This window comes from Monodon monoceros, unplaced genomic scaffold (assembly GCF_005190385.1).
Source record: "Monodon monoceros isolate NGI ecotype Baffin Bay Population unplaced genomic scaffold, NGI_Narwhal_1 Super_Scaffold_20, whole genome shotgun sequence".
Classification (NCBI taxonomy): Eukaryota; Metazoa; Chordata; class Mammalia; order Artiodactyla; family Monodontidae; genus Monodon; species Monodon monoceros.
This window is the reverse complement of record NW_021703777.1, coordinates 89,553,978-89,571,195: the sequence shown is the minus strand read 5'-3', so window position 1 is coordinate 89,571,195 and position 17,218 is coordinate 89,553,978. Positions and strand designations below refer to the sequence as shown.

Here is a 17,218-nt window from a genome sequence, read left to right as displayed (position 1 = left end):
CTTCTTTTGTCTGCACCTATTGGTGGTTCCAAGTTGCTGGGTTCCTCACTGTCCTGTGGTCCTACTGGCTGGTGTGCTTTCTACTCTACATCTATTAGAATCGTCTTATATTTGTTTTATATGTGTGTGTGCGTGTGTATTCCAGAGTTTTCAACTGTACCTAGCAGGAGGAATAGAGGAATGTACATGTAATCCTTCTTTCTGGAAGAAGAAGTTAGAAGTTATAGAGCAAATGTTACCTCTTTTCAATGTGTGTTTCTATTCTTTGCTCTATTAGATCATTACAAAAGGCTGGTATTAACCCCATTGCACTTACAAGAAAGTAGGACAAAGAAGTGCCCTATCCAATTGTATCTGGTCAGTTTGTTCATGGTACTGATCTTTGTACCAAATATGCATATGTTTAAAGATTAATCTCTCTTCATATGAATACAATGGTCATTAAGTTATCAAAAATCATATAAATGCCTAGGTTATACTGAAACCAGGTAGAAGTTAGAGAATATGCTAAATTTGTTTTTACTGTCTATATTGCAATATTGCATGAAAATATTCCAGTTGGAGACATGTTCCTGAGTTCTGGCAGAAGATTTAAGAGTCCTGGTTCTTCTAATGTCTTGCTGTTTTTCTTAGAACCAGGCACTTAACTTCCAAATCTGTAAAAGAGTGGTGATAATACCTGCTTTGCTTATTTCTCAAGGTTATTATTGTTAAGGATCAAATGAGATAACATATGTGCAAATATTTCATAAGTTGTTAAGCTATTTATAAGTGTAAAACGTTATTTTCACCTCCATCATTATTACTCAAATACTTGCAAATATTCTCCTTATTCAGCAGAATGGAAAGAAATAAAAAAATATGCTCAAGGAAGAACATATCAGCAATTACAAGTGCAGACAAAGCAAATATAGTAGATTCAATAATTTTGAGTTTATTTTGTAAGACTGTGATGTAACATACACAAAGGTGTGATAAAGAATTGCATGTAATTATATAAAACAAGGAAATTAATTATGAGATTTATTTTTCTGGAAATTTAAAATTAGATTTGTTATCCAATGGAGTTTAAAGACACAACATGAAGAAGGAGAAGGAAAAGAGTCCACTTTAATCCCATTTCATTCCAACATGAGACATCTATTCCTATGAGGCCAGTCTCTTAAATATACCCTGTGCTTCCCATGCCATTATTCCCCTTCATTTCTTCCTACCCATTCTTCAAGATCCTACTGATATCCTCACCTCCCTCATGAACAGCCCACTCTACTCTCACCCTTTTCTGAAATCTTATTGCTCTTATAAACTGTACCACAAAATTAGGCATTCAATTATATATTATTGTATTGTTTCGTAACTTGTTTTGTTTTCTGTGTGTCATGGGTATCTTCTCACCCATGCTAGCTTGTAACTTCTCAGCAAAGGACCAAGTCTCATGTGTTTCTGTTCCACCTTTAGCATTTAGAAAATATAGGCATATAACAGGTGCTCAAAGAATAATTGTTAATTGACTAAAGGATTTTTCTAGGCTTATTATAACTCTTTAGCTCTACAAAATTAAAAAAGTACAGAGAACAAGACCAAAGATGCCCATATTATGACCCCAAATGATAAAGCCATTCAACATATCTGGACTCTGACAGCTACTGAGATATCTTGCTGACAGAGTAAACAGTAGTGGTGAATTAAAGGACTATCCAAAGCAGTTCCCATACATTTTGAATCTGAGAGTGAGTTTTCACCGTCTACTGAGTAGAATAGTTTGTGTTTTTTTTAAGTATTTGAGTTTTATTCCACCATTTACTTAAGTTGTGTTGGCATCAACCTTTTGGTATCCATTGCCTCAAAGTAAATCAAGAGGGTCAGAAGGGTTAACTTGTGATGGAGTGTTAACCTGTTTCACACATGGATTGGATCCCCACGGGACTAAGACAAGAGGCTTTGATTAGGAAGTTTTTATTCTTGGAAAATTCTGTAAAGTTCTTTTATCTCATTTTAAGAAAAAGTGCACATCTTTGAGGAAGTTACCACTGGGATCTTGGAAATCATCTAGTCTAGCCTTCTCATTTATAGACCAGAGGCCCTGGCAGTTACATAACAAAGCTTAATGTCACAAGGGTCCCTTTGCCAGTTAATCGAAAGTTCAAAAAACATTGTTTTTACTACTTGACTCATTTTTCTGCTAGTATTTAGATAAGCACCACAAAGCCAAAATTCACATGTTTTGTAATCAGAGTTTTGGGAGCTTAAACTCCAGATTTGTTACTTAGTAGTTATGTGACTCTAAGTAAATATAATGCCTTCAGTTTCCTCATGGGTGAAATGGACAAAGCAATATTTATTTCTCAGGATTCTCTTAGAAGAAATGTGCTTAACACTATTCAGAAAAACACAAGATTATAAAGAATAAGTTACTCTCTATATGGGAGCCATTCTTTTTTTTATCATAATATAATAATATTATAATCATCATAATTGTTAACCTCAAATTTAGAGTAGGGCATATATTGTTGATTAAAATGTAATAAAACTAGTGAAATTTTAGAACTAGACTAAGATGCCATAGTAGCATAGAAGGGGGAACCTCACAAAACCTAAATATCAGAAAGTATATTTAGAGTAGAGGATTCTTATTATGAGTCTTAGAGATTAAAAGAAGTCATTCATGGGGACTCTGGAAATAAGGTGGTTGGGTATATTTAGATTCTAGATACATTTATCAGGAGGGAATATGGTAGAGTGGAGAGTATGACATTAGGACATTAGTGAAAGTTATTTCAGTAAAATAAGGACACATGATAGGAGAGATAGGGCAGATGGAATTCTTTTGAGAAAAGGTCACACTTTGTGATTGACTGGAATGAGTCAATTACTGAGGAAAAAGAGTTGAAGATGATTCTCAAGTGTCTAGTTTGGGAAACTAAGTATATAGTGAAATGATGAATTTACTTTGGGCCAGTAGCAACTTGAGGTGTGTTATGGGGAAATGCTTCTTCCTACTTCTCGTATGTCCTGCCAGGAAGAGAAAATTCCCCTAGTGTGACACTTCCGGCTTCTCTCTCTCCCTTTATACACTCTGCCCTTGGGGAGATGAATGATTTCTTTGGTGAAACTGGGAAAAGTTACATGGGCAGAGTTACTCCTCCATTAGGAAGCAACCTGCCTATGGAGAGCATGGTCTCTCCTCTTTTTCTCCATACTCTAGATCTGTAGGTTGTGTAGGAGCCTGCCCTCTGGAGAACAAAATGCCCCAGGCCAGATTAATTTGTGGTTCATATTAGCAGTTCCACATATCCATATTTGTAAGTCATGTGCCCTAACCTAATCATGGTTTGACTTTCATCTTTACTCCTTACTTCTGTGATTTCTTACGGCTGAGGCCGGAAAGAAGAGTGTACCTTATTGAAGACTCTTCAGAGACCACACAACAAGGCCATCTTTCTGAACTTTCCATGATTTTACCAACACATCTGAGACTCCCTTTGGCATCTCGCACAACTGACTCAAATTTTTAAACGTTGAGCCATCTATAATATAAGCATGTCATATTCTTTTATATTCCTCCAAAGTACATAATAAATGCTTAAGAGGTATCTGTAGAGTTTACATATTTCAAATTAGGAGGGAAAAATAATTATCCTGACTGAAAAGACTGTTTTAGAGAAATTTAGAGATATTAATTCATTGAATTAGTAGTTTGTGAACTGCCCCCTTTCAAATTTTGCCGAACTGGATTGCCTTTCCCATGATAGACCTTTCTCTTTCTTGTCAATGAACCTAAGTTCATGCTTTATATAGTAGGTGATATAATAAACCTCTAAGGATTACCACACCATAATTCCCAGACCCTGTGAATATGTTGTTACATGGCGAGGGGGAATTAAGGTTGCAGGTGCAATTACAGCTGCTAATCAGCTGACTATAAATTAAGGAGATTATTCTGGACTACCTGGGTGGCTCCACTGTAATCACAAGAGTCCTTATAAGTGAAAAAGGAAGGCAGGAGAATTCGAGTCAGAGAAGAAGATGTGCTAGCAGAAGCAGAAGGTAAAACAATGCAATTGGCTTTGAACATAGAAGGGAGGCATAAGTCAAGGGATGGGCACAGACTCTGGAAGCTTGGAAAAGTAGCAAAAACATACTCATCTATAGAGCCTCTGGAAAGGAATGCACCCTGATAACATTTAATTTTAGCCCATGAGACCCATTTCAGATTTCTGAACTGCAGAACTGTAAGATAATGAATTTGTGTTGCTTTAAGCTACTAAATTTGTGGTGATTTGTTATAGCAGCAATAGAAAACTAATGTGTTCTGCAACTCACCCTGCAAGTCTCCCTCTCTTCTCTGAGTGGCAGTGTATAGATGGATCGACTCCCACCCAGACTGCCTGAGATGAACCTTGGCTCCTCCGCTTTTCCACTTGCTCATTCGGTGACCACAGGCAAGTTAGTTAACTTTTGAACCACTATTTCCTTGTCTGTAAAATGAGGATTATAATAATACCTTCCTTGTAGGGCTGTTGAGTAGATTAAATTAGTTAATACATGTGAAAGCATTTAGAACAGCAGGCACATAGTAAACACTATAAAAGTGTATGCTATTATGCAGTATTATGTCTAACTCTACAAATTATTTCATAACCAGTTCAAATCTCACCTCTTCCATAAAAAATGCCTATCCCTTCTCTTCCTCTTCTGGACAATCAGATCTCTCTTCCTTAAATCCACAGAAGGCTTTGTATTTACAACTTTTGTTTGTTTGTTTGTTTTGTTTGTTTTTGCGGTACGCGGGCCTCTCACTGTTGTGGCCTCTCCCGTTGCGGAGCACAGGCTCCGGATGCGCAGGCTCAGCAGCCATGGCTCATGGGCCTAGTCGCTCCGTGGCATGTGGGATCTTCCTGGACCAGGGCACGAACCCGTGTCCCCTGCATCGGCAGGCGGACTCTCAACCACTGCGCCACCAGGGAAGCCCTGTATTTACAACTTTTTAATTGAACTTGGCTTTCTAAATTTTATTTAATTGCTTTTGTAATTAAAGTGATAAATCACTTTTTGTTGAATTGTCTATCCTAAGATACAAGATCTTATAAAAAGTCATTAATACGTGTTTTGTTTATTTTACTTTATTTATGTTAATCTTGTTATTCCCATAGTTTCTGAGCCAGTGTTTCGCATATCATAGGTGTTCAATAAACATATTTTGAGCTGCCAATGGTGTTTTCCACTTGTACCAATTTCAAGAAACAAACTAAACCACCCTCCATTCAGCCAAGCAACACCCATACAAAGTATTAATCAAAGCTTAAAAGAGTGTCACTAAATTAATACAAAATATTCTCTGCAATTATTTAGGAGGGGGGCTCAGACTTGTTAGGAAGTCACTCTAGATGTTCAACTTTAATTTAAATCACATGTTGGATCAAGTAGTTTTTTTAAAATTATTTGCCCATAAAGTCTGTTTTCTATAGTCCACTCTGAAGCTTATCTCTTTGATAAGGAAGCATGATGCACTGTGGGGCCTGAATTTAGTTCTGTGCAAAGACTTGCCTGGAGTTAGCATTTCTGAACTTCTAGGATCTCTCAATTAACACTGGCGTATGTTATAAAGTTGACTGCAGAGGGTTTTCTGGTGGCAATAGTAAGCTGATAGTGTTTCAGAAACAGAATTTTAAAAAAGTACAAATGTAATTGCCACAGGTATCAGTATTTTAAGTTCTAAAATTAAAATTCCCGTTAGTGGCTATATTCATTTTCTTGTATATATCTACAGTTAATCTCAAAACATTATTAACTATTGTAGGGTTATTATATCCTGTCATGGCACAAGAAATGAAATCCAACTGAGGTCAACTGCCATTAACCTTGATGGTATTTTTTGTAATACCAAACAATTACTCTCCAAACAGTTCTAAATTTTGTTAAAACTATGGAAGGAAAAGTTATTTCTTGAGTGGAGGGAAAATTAAATCTTTTAAGCAATACAAACTCTTATTTAGAAGCTCTAATAAGAATGTCAATTCACATGGTTCTGCTTTTGTGTCATTATTTTGTAATTCCAGTATAATACTTGACAAAATAGACATATAAAAGTCAAAATGTCTACTTACATCATATGCATGCTATACTGAGGAAAGAACATTCATTGAAGAGCTCACTGACTTTTGAGAAGGTAATTAGGGAACTTTTTATAGAAAACAAAAACCATAATGGCTCATACATTAAGATATTGAAGACAATATTTGAAGTGAGCATCCTTTATAAATGAAGGAACTGTGTCTTCAGTTTGCAAACTTTTCAAAGCTCTACTACGTCAAATGAAGAGATACATCTTCCTTTCTGATGCCACTAATTTCACACTCAGAAATTAATTTTCCTTTCAGAAGGCAGATCACTGATACTGTCATTGATATGCAGTCTACTCTTTTATGTTGTTGTTGTTATTGAAATACAACTGACTTACAATATTAGTTTCAGATATACGACACAGTGATTTGATATTCTTATATATTACAAAATGATCACCACTATGAGTCTAGTTACCATATATTTCCATGTCACAATATTATTGACTATATTCCCTATGCTGTACATTACATCCAACCCCGTGACTTGTTATGTAAGTCTACTCTTTTTAGTGGGTTGAATTGATCTGCTAATGCAGAAACTGACTTTCTCAGATTTGTTTAGCCTTTGGCGTAAGTGACTTTTTTTCAATTTCTCTTTGCTGTTTTAGAAATAACTATAATGATTTTTTCTCATACTGATTTTTAAGTGTTTAAAGGAAAACAAGGGTTGATAGCTCATCAAGACACATGAGACTCCCCTAAGAGCTGACAGCTCCCATTTTGATAATGCATTAGCCAAACACTTCCATTTCCACTGGAGGGTGTTATTAGGGGCACTTAAGCAAAGAAAGCTACTAAAAGCAAAAACACCCCAGAGAGTTTCTGTAAAGGCTTTGATGTATGCTTTACCCCATGTTTTAAAATGATATATCACTCAGGGAGCAACCCCACTAACAGATCATTTGGATTATGATGAGTTATGATGAACTCAAGCCTCTAATATTCTAACCCAACAGCTTGCTTTATCACATCAATATCACAGACGTCTGCCTTAAAGAGTAGACTTACTTCCTCTTCTCTTGGATACCACTGAAATTTACAGCATCTGGGGCATCTGAGGCAGAAGTAATAAAGTCTTATAGAAAAAAAACTGTTACATAAAGTCATTATCAGAAATGAAGAAATGATGTGAAATAAGTGAAGCCAAGATTACCATTTCAATTAGAGCTGAAGAAAATGGCTGTAAATCTGGTCTCCTCTGGGGGAAAATGTGCTTATAACTAATGTGCACTGAATACTTTTTAGAGAAATGACTGTGAAGTTCCTAACTGTGTGCCAGGTTCTGTGCCATGATAGATAAATAAATATAAAAATTATAGATGTAGATAATTTCATATAAGTGCTAAAGTAACGATGTTTTAGACATTGCCACTGCCACTTTAAAGGCACTCCCAGAGTAGCATAGCTAGTAAGTCATTTAGGTGGGATTTGAATGCAGGTCTCATTGGTTTCAAAGTCTGTGGTCTTTATTCTACATCACATTGGTCATTCTTTTGTTCTCCTCTTTACTTCTCTCTCTGTTTCTTACTCAGGCAAAGGTAAGAACTGACTACACGTGAAGACTCTTCTTAGCCTCACAAAATCAAATATTTTTATCCCCATGCAGAATTCCGATTCATTCTCTCTTTCTCCTTCCTTCTCCCCCTAAACAGCTAGCCTTTGATTGAATCATGACTCTCCCAAAAGATATGCCCGGGTCTTAACCCCAGAAGCTGTGACTGTTACCTTATTCAGAAAATGGGTCTTTGCGTATGTGATTAAGTTGAAGATTTTAAGAGAAGGAGCTTATTGTGAAGTATCTAGATTGTCCCTAAATGTAATCACACATCTTCCTATAAAAGAGAGATAGCTGTCTGCCTCTGAGTTTCTTGATTCAGAGGGACAAGATACCAGAAGAAGGGGAGGTAATGCAACCACAGAGACAGAGCTTGGAGTGAGGCAGTCACAAGCCAAGAAGCACCTGGAGCCACCAGAAGCTGGAAGGGCAAAGAATGGATTGTCCTATAGTAGCCCTTGGAGGGAGTGTGGCCCTGTTGACACCTTGATTTCAGACTTCTGGCTTCCACATCTGTGAACAAATACGTTTCTGTTGTTGTCAGCCAGAAAGTTTGTAGTACTTTGTTGTGACAGCCACAGAAACTACTATAACTCTCCTCTTTTAAAATTCTGAAATCGGTGGCAGGAGAAATTGCAGTGTAAACACAGCACAATGCCAACTTCTAGCCTGTGAAGTAATAGCAAATACAGATATACTTTAGGAAATATAGGCGCATTTTACCTCTGCATAAGCCTATAAAACTCCTGACGGTTTCACAGACTGGCTTCTTCCACTTTCTTGTCCCACAAGGTAATCTTGTGATTGCTGGAACATAGCCCGTGATGAATAGATTTTTGTTGAACAAATCAACCTGGCTGCAGTGGCTCCAGCAGAACAAGAAATTTCAAGAAGGAATAAAATTTTCTTTTATTTATTTTAATTTATTCTGAGAGGAGAGTTAATTCTTGCCTGAATTCTCTTGGACACGCTAACGACTGCTCTGACACGCATTGGAATGTCAGAACTAGCCAGCCTTTGTAACTTGAAGAAAAGAAGAGGTAGGTAAGAGATGCAATGCTGAATGTGGAGAGTCTCAGAGTGCGGTGTCAATCGTGACTTAGTCATCAAAGATAAACTCATACATATTTTTAATACATTAAACTAGATTTTTTCAGACATCTTTAAAACGTGAGAGAAATGGGAATGGCAGGGCATATATAAATCTAAATGGCATTACATGGGAATATTCTCCCACGTTGGGAAGTTATGAGAAGTAAAATCAGATCTGGGAATAGATCGGGTGGTTTTCAGTGTGGGTCCTCCACACACAGGCAGCTAATTGCCCAGAATGCACCAGGTCCACCATCCTGGGGCTTCACAGTCAAAGTCCATTTTTACTAGTGGGTACCTGGTAGGACCAGCTGTCAAATATTTTTAACATCATTTCAATTCATCCGTTTTCTCTAGAATAGACATTCCCTTCTTTCCATCCCCAGTGATGTGGCTCCAGTCCCTGATTCTGTTTGGATCCTTGTTTCCCACTTGGATGTCCAAAACTGCTTCTTCGGAGACCCCTCTTTCTACAGAAATTCTTAACACAAAATTTCTGGAAACTCAACTCAAACATATAATTCCTCTATTAAAACGTATAAATACATAAAGACCACATACAGAAAAAGTCACCACTTGTGGTTTCCTATCACCCACAGGATTAAATATAGATTTCATTATATATATATGTAAATAATATGCATAATTATATATATAATTATATATGCATATACACACACTTAAATATATTATATCTATATCTGATAATATCTATATTATATAATAATAATGTCAATATTAAAACTATATATTCTATATATTAATTTGAACCCCATCTACCTCTGCTGCTACCTCTGCCTTTTCTTTGGAGTCTGCTTTGTAGCCATGCATACTTCTCATGGCTTTTTGAAATCACCAATTTCTTGGCTCTATAGCAAGATTACTGTATAAACCTCTCCTGTCCCTTCTCATTGTCCATAAGCCCAGTAATATCTGGCCCCACTTATCTCACAGTCTTATCTTTCACTACTCTCTCTCCCTCTTTGTGTTCCAGCACTACTAACCTTTCCATTACTCAAATGTGTCAGGAAACAGGCTTTGAATGTAGGGATGCACTGGTGAGCCCAAACCAGAAGACATCTATTCTGACTGATCTGGGCATCTGCTCTATTTGATTGATTGGTTTGGGCTCCTCAAAAGGCAGAGTCTGAGATAATGAATTGGATACAAGTAGTTAATTGGACAGGTGATCTCAGGAAGCAAGAGTGAGGAAGCAGTGAGAGTGATACAAGGATGGAGAAAAACCAACATAAATGTGACTTGCCAAGGTTGCTGCTGAGAAATCAGAAGTTCACATATGCTAAGACTTCTGAGATGCCTATGGAATGCTCCCAGATGTATCCAGAAAAATAAAGCTTTGATTCTTCCATCAATGACTGAGTTTGTTGATTTCTTGCCACTTTCAGGCTGCATTTGTAGACAGGCTAAGGGAGCTCCAGTGACACCACCCTAGGCCAAGAGGCTGACTCAGAAAGATATGCAGTGAGCAATGAAGTAAAACCCTGAGATTGCAAGGTGAGTCTGAGCTCCTGTGAAATTGTTGCTAATGTTAGAGATGGTCTGAGAGAGGCACTGGAGGAGTCTCCTTTAAACTTGTGCCATAAAGATTGTTAAAACTTTAAAATATTACCTTTGCCTTTACATATGTTCGTCCTTTATCTCAGAAATCTCTTACTTTCCTTGATAACTCCTCATATCCTTGAAGATATATATCAATGTCCCCACCAGTGACATATATGACTGGTTTGCCCTTCATAGGGGTTCTCCAGGTGTAGCTGGGCCTATGGGATTTGAGCATAAATTATGTGCTCAACACCCAGATCATGCCCTCCATCACCTCTGCTCCCTTCCGGTGCACTGAAGCATGGTTATTGAAGCCAGGTTCCATCATATAGATTTAATGGAATAACAAAGCTATAAAAATCTAGATCCTTGCATGACTTGGTGGAGCACAGCAGCCTTATTCTTCCCACCCACCCACCCTTGAGATGCATAATGATTCTATATTGTAAAGTCAAACTTATTTTAGTCTTATTTAGACTAAAATAAGGACATGGCTAAACCCATGTCCTAATCCACGTGATTCTCATATGACATTGTTTCCTGCTCTCCACTTCCACCACATTCTAGTCCCACCTTTTGTTGGGTTGTATTGCAGTTATCTGTTTAAATGCCTGTCTCCATCACTACACTGCAAGTCCTTGATGGCAGTGGCAGTGCCATCTCTGCACCACGAGTGCCTGGCAATGATTAGATCTACAATACATTTGCTTATAAGAAATGTAATTTAAAAATTTTAAAGAATTATTCAGATAGTAAAGCTATAATAGATGCAATTATGAATATATGATACATAATCATTCACTGGGCCGCTTGCTATACTTTTTCTCATGAAGCATAATTTTACACATTAATGCTCAATGAAATGCTTCCTATGAAGCATACTTTTACATATAACACAACTCTGAGATGCATCCCTGCACCTTCCCTTTCCTCCTTTCCACCTGTTACAATTAGGAAAGTGGTCCTTCTCTTAGCCAAGAGAAATTCCTCTACCATTCTCTAGATCCTCTGTCTTTTATTTTTTCTTCTTAAGACCCTACGCTTTCTCTTTTTAAGTCCTTCAAGTTCCTTGAATCAGCCGGCTCAAGTCTCTCTCAAACCATGAAAGGAAATGCTCTTTAACCCATTCAGGTGACAACCTCTTTGTATTTGTTATAGTTTCAAAACAGCTAGTTCACTTTTTGAATACCATGGCTTTCCTGGTTACTTAAATCCAAAATCTTAAATGTCTCCACTTCACTTGCTGTCTCCATTTCCCTACTCCTCCCTGAGTTCACAATGCAATGCCCGCACAAGCAGGCTTTATTTCTAGTAATCTACAAACATGACTCTTACAAAAATCTCTCAAAACACAACAAATTTCAGTTATCATCATATATACGTGTCAGTGACACTCAATACAATTCATTTCTCCCTTGAAACAGTCATAGTGTCTTGGCCTCCTTTTATTCTTCCTCTCTTTGTAGCCACTCTTCCTCAATAAGCTTTTCCTTATTAGACACTTAAAGTTGAAAATCCTCAGGACTCATATTCTTCTTCTCACTCAACATAATCTCAGTAGCTCACTTTTTGTATACAATGGCTTTCCTGGTTACTTAAATCCAAAATCTTAAATGTCTATCACTGCACAGATCTTACATCTAAGTTCCAGAAATTTTCAATCAAATGTGTACTAGTTGTCTCAATAGCAACTCAAATCCACAAGCTATTGCTACTTGAAAATTGGCCCCCATCAGGGATCTGACACAGGAAATGGTATCATAATTTACCTCATTCTTCAAGCCAGAGAAGTAAGAGTCTTACATGATTTCTCATTCTTCCACTTAGAATGACCAAACATCCTTATTTGCCTGCAACTGAGGGGTTTCCTGGGATGTGAAACTCTCAGTACAAAAATTGTGATGATCCTTGTCAAATCAGGATGGTTGGTGACCCTCACACATGGCACCAAATCCTGTGGACTCTACCCCCTAAAAAAGTCTTGTAGCTGTCCAATTATTTCCATGCCCAGGATTACCACTATTGTCTCACTACAAGGGTACATGAATCCATTCTGGCACTCCATCCCCTACCTTCCAAATACTTTCTGCACACTGTGACCACAAGATCTTAATGAAAAACATGATTATTATATAAAGCTCTTCCATCCCTTCTTATTATCCATAAGACCCACTAATATTTGGCTACACACATCTACCAGCCTCATCTTTCATCACTCTCTCTCCCTCTGTGTTCCAGCACTACTAACCTTCCCGTTACTCAAATGTGTCAGGAAACAGGCCTGGAATGATTTCTCCTTCCTCCTTCTCCCATATGAACTCTTCATCTTAACAGGTCTCAGATTCGATGCCATTTCCTCAAGACACTTTTCCTTTTTTCCCAGATATGATCAGGCACATATTTTTCTCCCTGCTGTTGGAAGCTACACTTCTTCACAGAACTCAGCAGCATTGATTATTTGTTCAGTGTCTATCTTTCCAGCCAAACTAGAAGCTCCAAGAGGCCTGTGTTCTTGTTTTATCCTCTTACTCACCATTGTATCCCCAGGCCCCCTCTCAGTGCTGGGAATGCAACAGATATTTGTGAAATGAATGAATACACATTTGAAAATAGAATGTTTCTTTGTATGTTGTCACATCCAATTGTAATAGATATCTTAGTTAAAAACGAAACTATATTAAGAAAGGAAATTAAGGTCATTATCCCTCACAAAATTTTAGCCATTTTTATCATATTCCATTGAATAAGATTTCAACGATTGTAACTGTTGTCATTATTTTAAATACAAGTAAGAAAGAAAAATAATGCTGGAAAATAAACCATGAAATGCCGTTGACTAAAAGGCACATCCAGCTTTCAGATGTTAAAAAGTGAAAAAATGGATAAGACCACAAGGCAACAAGTACCAAAACATATCTCAGATCCACATACTTCTCTCCATACTCCCCACTCCCTCCTCCTTGGTCCATGGAACCATCACCTCATTCCTGAGATACTGAAGCTGTAGTTTCCTAACTGGTATCTTCCCTTGCATTTTTCAACCTCCAGTTCATTCTCCGTTCGTCCAGAGTGACCATTTCAAAATGCAGACTTGATTACACTACACAAACCCCTGCATGACCTCATCCCCGCTATTTCTTCTGTGTCACATCACACGCATTTCCTCTTACTTTGTATTCTTCTGATAGTTTCTAAAATATGCCACCTCTTTCATTCACCCAGACTGTTCTTCAACTCACTGTCCTCACTGCTTCTCTAGCTCCTCAACTTACAGGTTTCAGTATAAACATACTTTCCCCAGAAAGATGTTCTGTGATCCTACCATTGTAAATCAACAGTCCCCCAACCTCCACCTCTGCCATTATTCTTTTTCAAACATACACCCTGTTGTCTTCCTTTGTGGCCCTCATCTCAAGATTTAATCTATATTTACTTGTGTTTTTACGTGTATAATGCCTGTCTCTTTCACTGAAATTTGAGTACCATAAGGATAGCTATCAAGATGTCATTGGGCATCACATACCAGAACATGACAAAAATCGAGGTGCTAAATGATTATCTATTGAATGAATAAGGCAATGGAACAGACACATTTTGCCAAAACAAGGACAATAAGAAACCCAGTGGTTAGATCTGAGGCACTGCGTGCTGCTGAAAAGGAGCAATATATATCCCCAAAAGTTAGGTAAGGGATAGACTTGCCTTCCAAAGGATTTGTTTAAGGACAATGCACATTGTACTATGTCAGGTGACTTAGGACCTTCTATTAAAAAAAAAAAAAAAAGTTTTTTATTGTTTTATTTTTCTCCCAGATATTTTAAAATTATTTTAATCATTGTTTAAGTGTAATAATTTCATTTTTTCCAAAAAAATATTTTTTTAAAACTCTCACAAATGCATTTATGGACCTCAGTAACATTTGTTGTGTTTTATTTTGAAAAGTAATCAGATTTGAAATAAAATGTGAGCTACAAGATTAAAACATTACAAACACATTTTTTTCTCAACTATGTTTGTGAAAATATTGGGTGAATGACTAATGAGAAAATATTACTATGCTAAATTTACAAAAATTATAGAGCAAAACCAGACTGATTTTAATAGAATCAGTGCCAATTACATCTTGTGCTTCAACGGCAGTGAAAGTAAACTTGATTTTGACACATGTAATTGTGTTAGGAATAATTGCATATAGAGGAAAATGCTGTTCATCTTTAATATCCTTGGGGACATTTTGATCAACCAACTTCCAATTTTCTAGGCCTAGCTGTAACTCGTGTAAACAGCAGAGCCAGTATTCAAACTCTGGTTTGTCCAATCCTGAAACCTATGCAGTGTCTCTACTCGCTAGCTTCCTATCTATTCCAGTTCACTCAATCCCATGTATCTGTGGAATAATTTAATTATCATAAATAACTACCAGTTATTGAGCATTTGAAATGTACCTGGCACTCCTTAGGGATATTTCCTATGAATTAACTTAAAGGTACTTCCCATAAATCAACTTATGTAATCCTCACAAAAATAATAGGTAGGTCCTATCCCAGTAGTATCCTGAGCACTATCTGCTGTCCCAAAGATGGAGAATTAAAGGACTAAGGTCTCTATATTTCTCAGCAGAGGTCAGTCTAAAAAGCACAGTCATATATGCTTCATTATTCATCAGGCAGAAAATATGCCATTTTCAAATTACATATACAATTCATTGCATGTTCCAAACCCAGAAGAGTCAACATTTTTTTTTCTTTCCTACCCACTCTGTTTGGCAAATATTTATTATGGCAAAGAATGAACCTGAGTGAATATCTGGAATCAGAGCCATCTATTTACATTTCTGTCGTGACTCGTCCCCTCCCACTGCCACTCTCAACCACATGTAGACATTTCTAGCAGAAGGAGAAAGAGCCAATGAGGGAGGAATCAATGTGGTTCCTTTCTCTCAGCATCAGGCCTCAAGGTTCCCCATGAAGGGCATTGTAAGTAATGGCAGAGAGCATAGCTTCATGATAGAATTAAATAGCGAGGCTGCTCAAGCAATGACTAGCCAGGTCCCTGGAAACTTCTCAGGTAAGCATCAGCTTGCAACCTAGTCTGGAACCAGTGGTACAAATGACTAAATATAATATAATATGACAAGTACTATTGCAGACATATGGGCTGAAATCATCTGAAAGCACCAGGAAAGAACTCATTATGTCTTTTCAATAAATGGTGTTGGGAAAACTGGAACACTACATGCGAAGGAATGAAAACTAGAATATTTTCTTACACCGTATACAAAAATATACTCAAAATGGATTAAATACTTAAATGTAAGAACTGAAAGCATAAAACTCCTAGAAGAAAACATAGGCAGGACACTCCTTGACGTTGGACTTAGTAATGTTTTCCTGGATCTGTCTCCTCAGGCAAGGACAACAAAAGCAAAAGTAAACTAATGGGATTATATCAAACTAAAAAGCTTTTGTATAGTGAAAGAAACAATCAACAAAATTAAAAAGTCCACTTACTGAATGGGAGAAGATATTTGCAAAAGATATCTCTGATAAAGGGTTAATATCCAAAATGTATAAAGAACTTATACAACTCAATATCAAAAAAGCCCTAACCTGATTAAAAATAGGCAGAGAACCTGAATAGACATTTTTCCAAAAAAGACATACAGATGGTCAACAGGCACATTAAAAGATGCTCACATCGGGCTTCCCTGGTGGCGCATTGGTTGGGAGTCCGCCTGCCGATGCAGGGGACGCGGGTTCGTGTCCCGGTCCGGGAGGAGCCCACGTGCCGCGGAGTGGCTGGGCCCGTGGGCCATGGCCGCTGAGCCTGCGCGTCCGGAGCCTGTGCTCCACAATGGGAGAGGCCGCAACAGTGAGAGGCCCACGTACCGCAAAAAAAAAAGATGCTCACATCACTAACCATCAGGGAAATGCAACTAACCATCAGGGAAATGCAAATCAAAACCACAGTGAGATATCACCTCACTCACATCAGAATGGCTATTATCAAAAAGACAAGAAATAAGACATGCTGGAGAGGGTGTGGAGAAAAGGGAACGCTCCTGCACTGTTGGTGGGAATGTAAATTGGTACAGTTTATTCCACTACAGAAAACAGTATGGAGGTTCCTCAAAAAATAAAAACTAGAACTACCACATGACCCAGGAATTCTACCTCTGAGTATTTATCCAAAGAAAGTAAAAACATTAATTTGAAAAGATATATGCACCCCAATGGTCATTGCAGCATTATTTACAATAGTTAAGATATGAAAGCAACCTAAGTGTCCATTGATGAATGAAAAAAGAAGATATGATATCTATATAAACATATTTAAATATATAATGGAATATTTCTCAACCATTAAAAAAGAATGAAATCTTGCCATTTATGACAACATAAACCTAGAGGGTATTATGGCTTAGTAAGTCGGACAGAGAAAAACAAATACAGCATGATTTCACTTATATGTGGAATCTGAAAGACAAAACAAATGAACAAATATAGCAAAACAGAAACAGACTCATAAACACAGACAACAAGCTGGTGGTTGCCACGGGGGGTGGGGGGTGGGGAGATGGGCAAAACACGTGAACGGGATTAAGAGGTACCAACTTCCAGTTATAAGTCAGGAGGATGTAATGTACAGCATAGGGAATATAGTTAATAGTCTTGTAATAACTTTGTATGACAACGGATGGTAACTAGATTGTGGTGATCGTTTCGTAATGTGTAAAAATATTGAATCACTATGTGGCACACCTGAAACTAAAATAGTATTGTAAGTCAATTATAGCTCAATAATTTAAAAAACCTCCAACTTATACCAGAAAAGAAATACATAAATTTATCTAATATCTACATGTATTTATCCAATATATATG

At 37.3% G+C, this 17,218-nt stretch overlaps 1 protein-coding gene across 4 annotated transcripts in view; it reads right to left on the bottom strand.

Annotated features, from left to right (window-relative positions):
* KCNIP4 (potassium voltage-gated channel interacting protein 4) overlaps positions 1-17,218 on the bottom strand; it is a 1,181,969-nt gene that overhangs the window by 317,368 nt on the left and 847,383 nt on the right. The window lies entirely within an intron of this gene.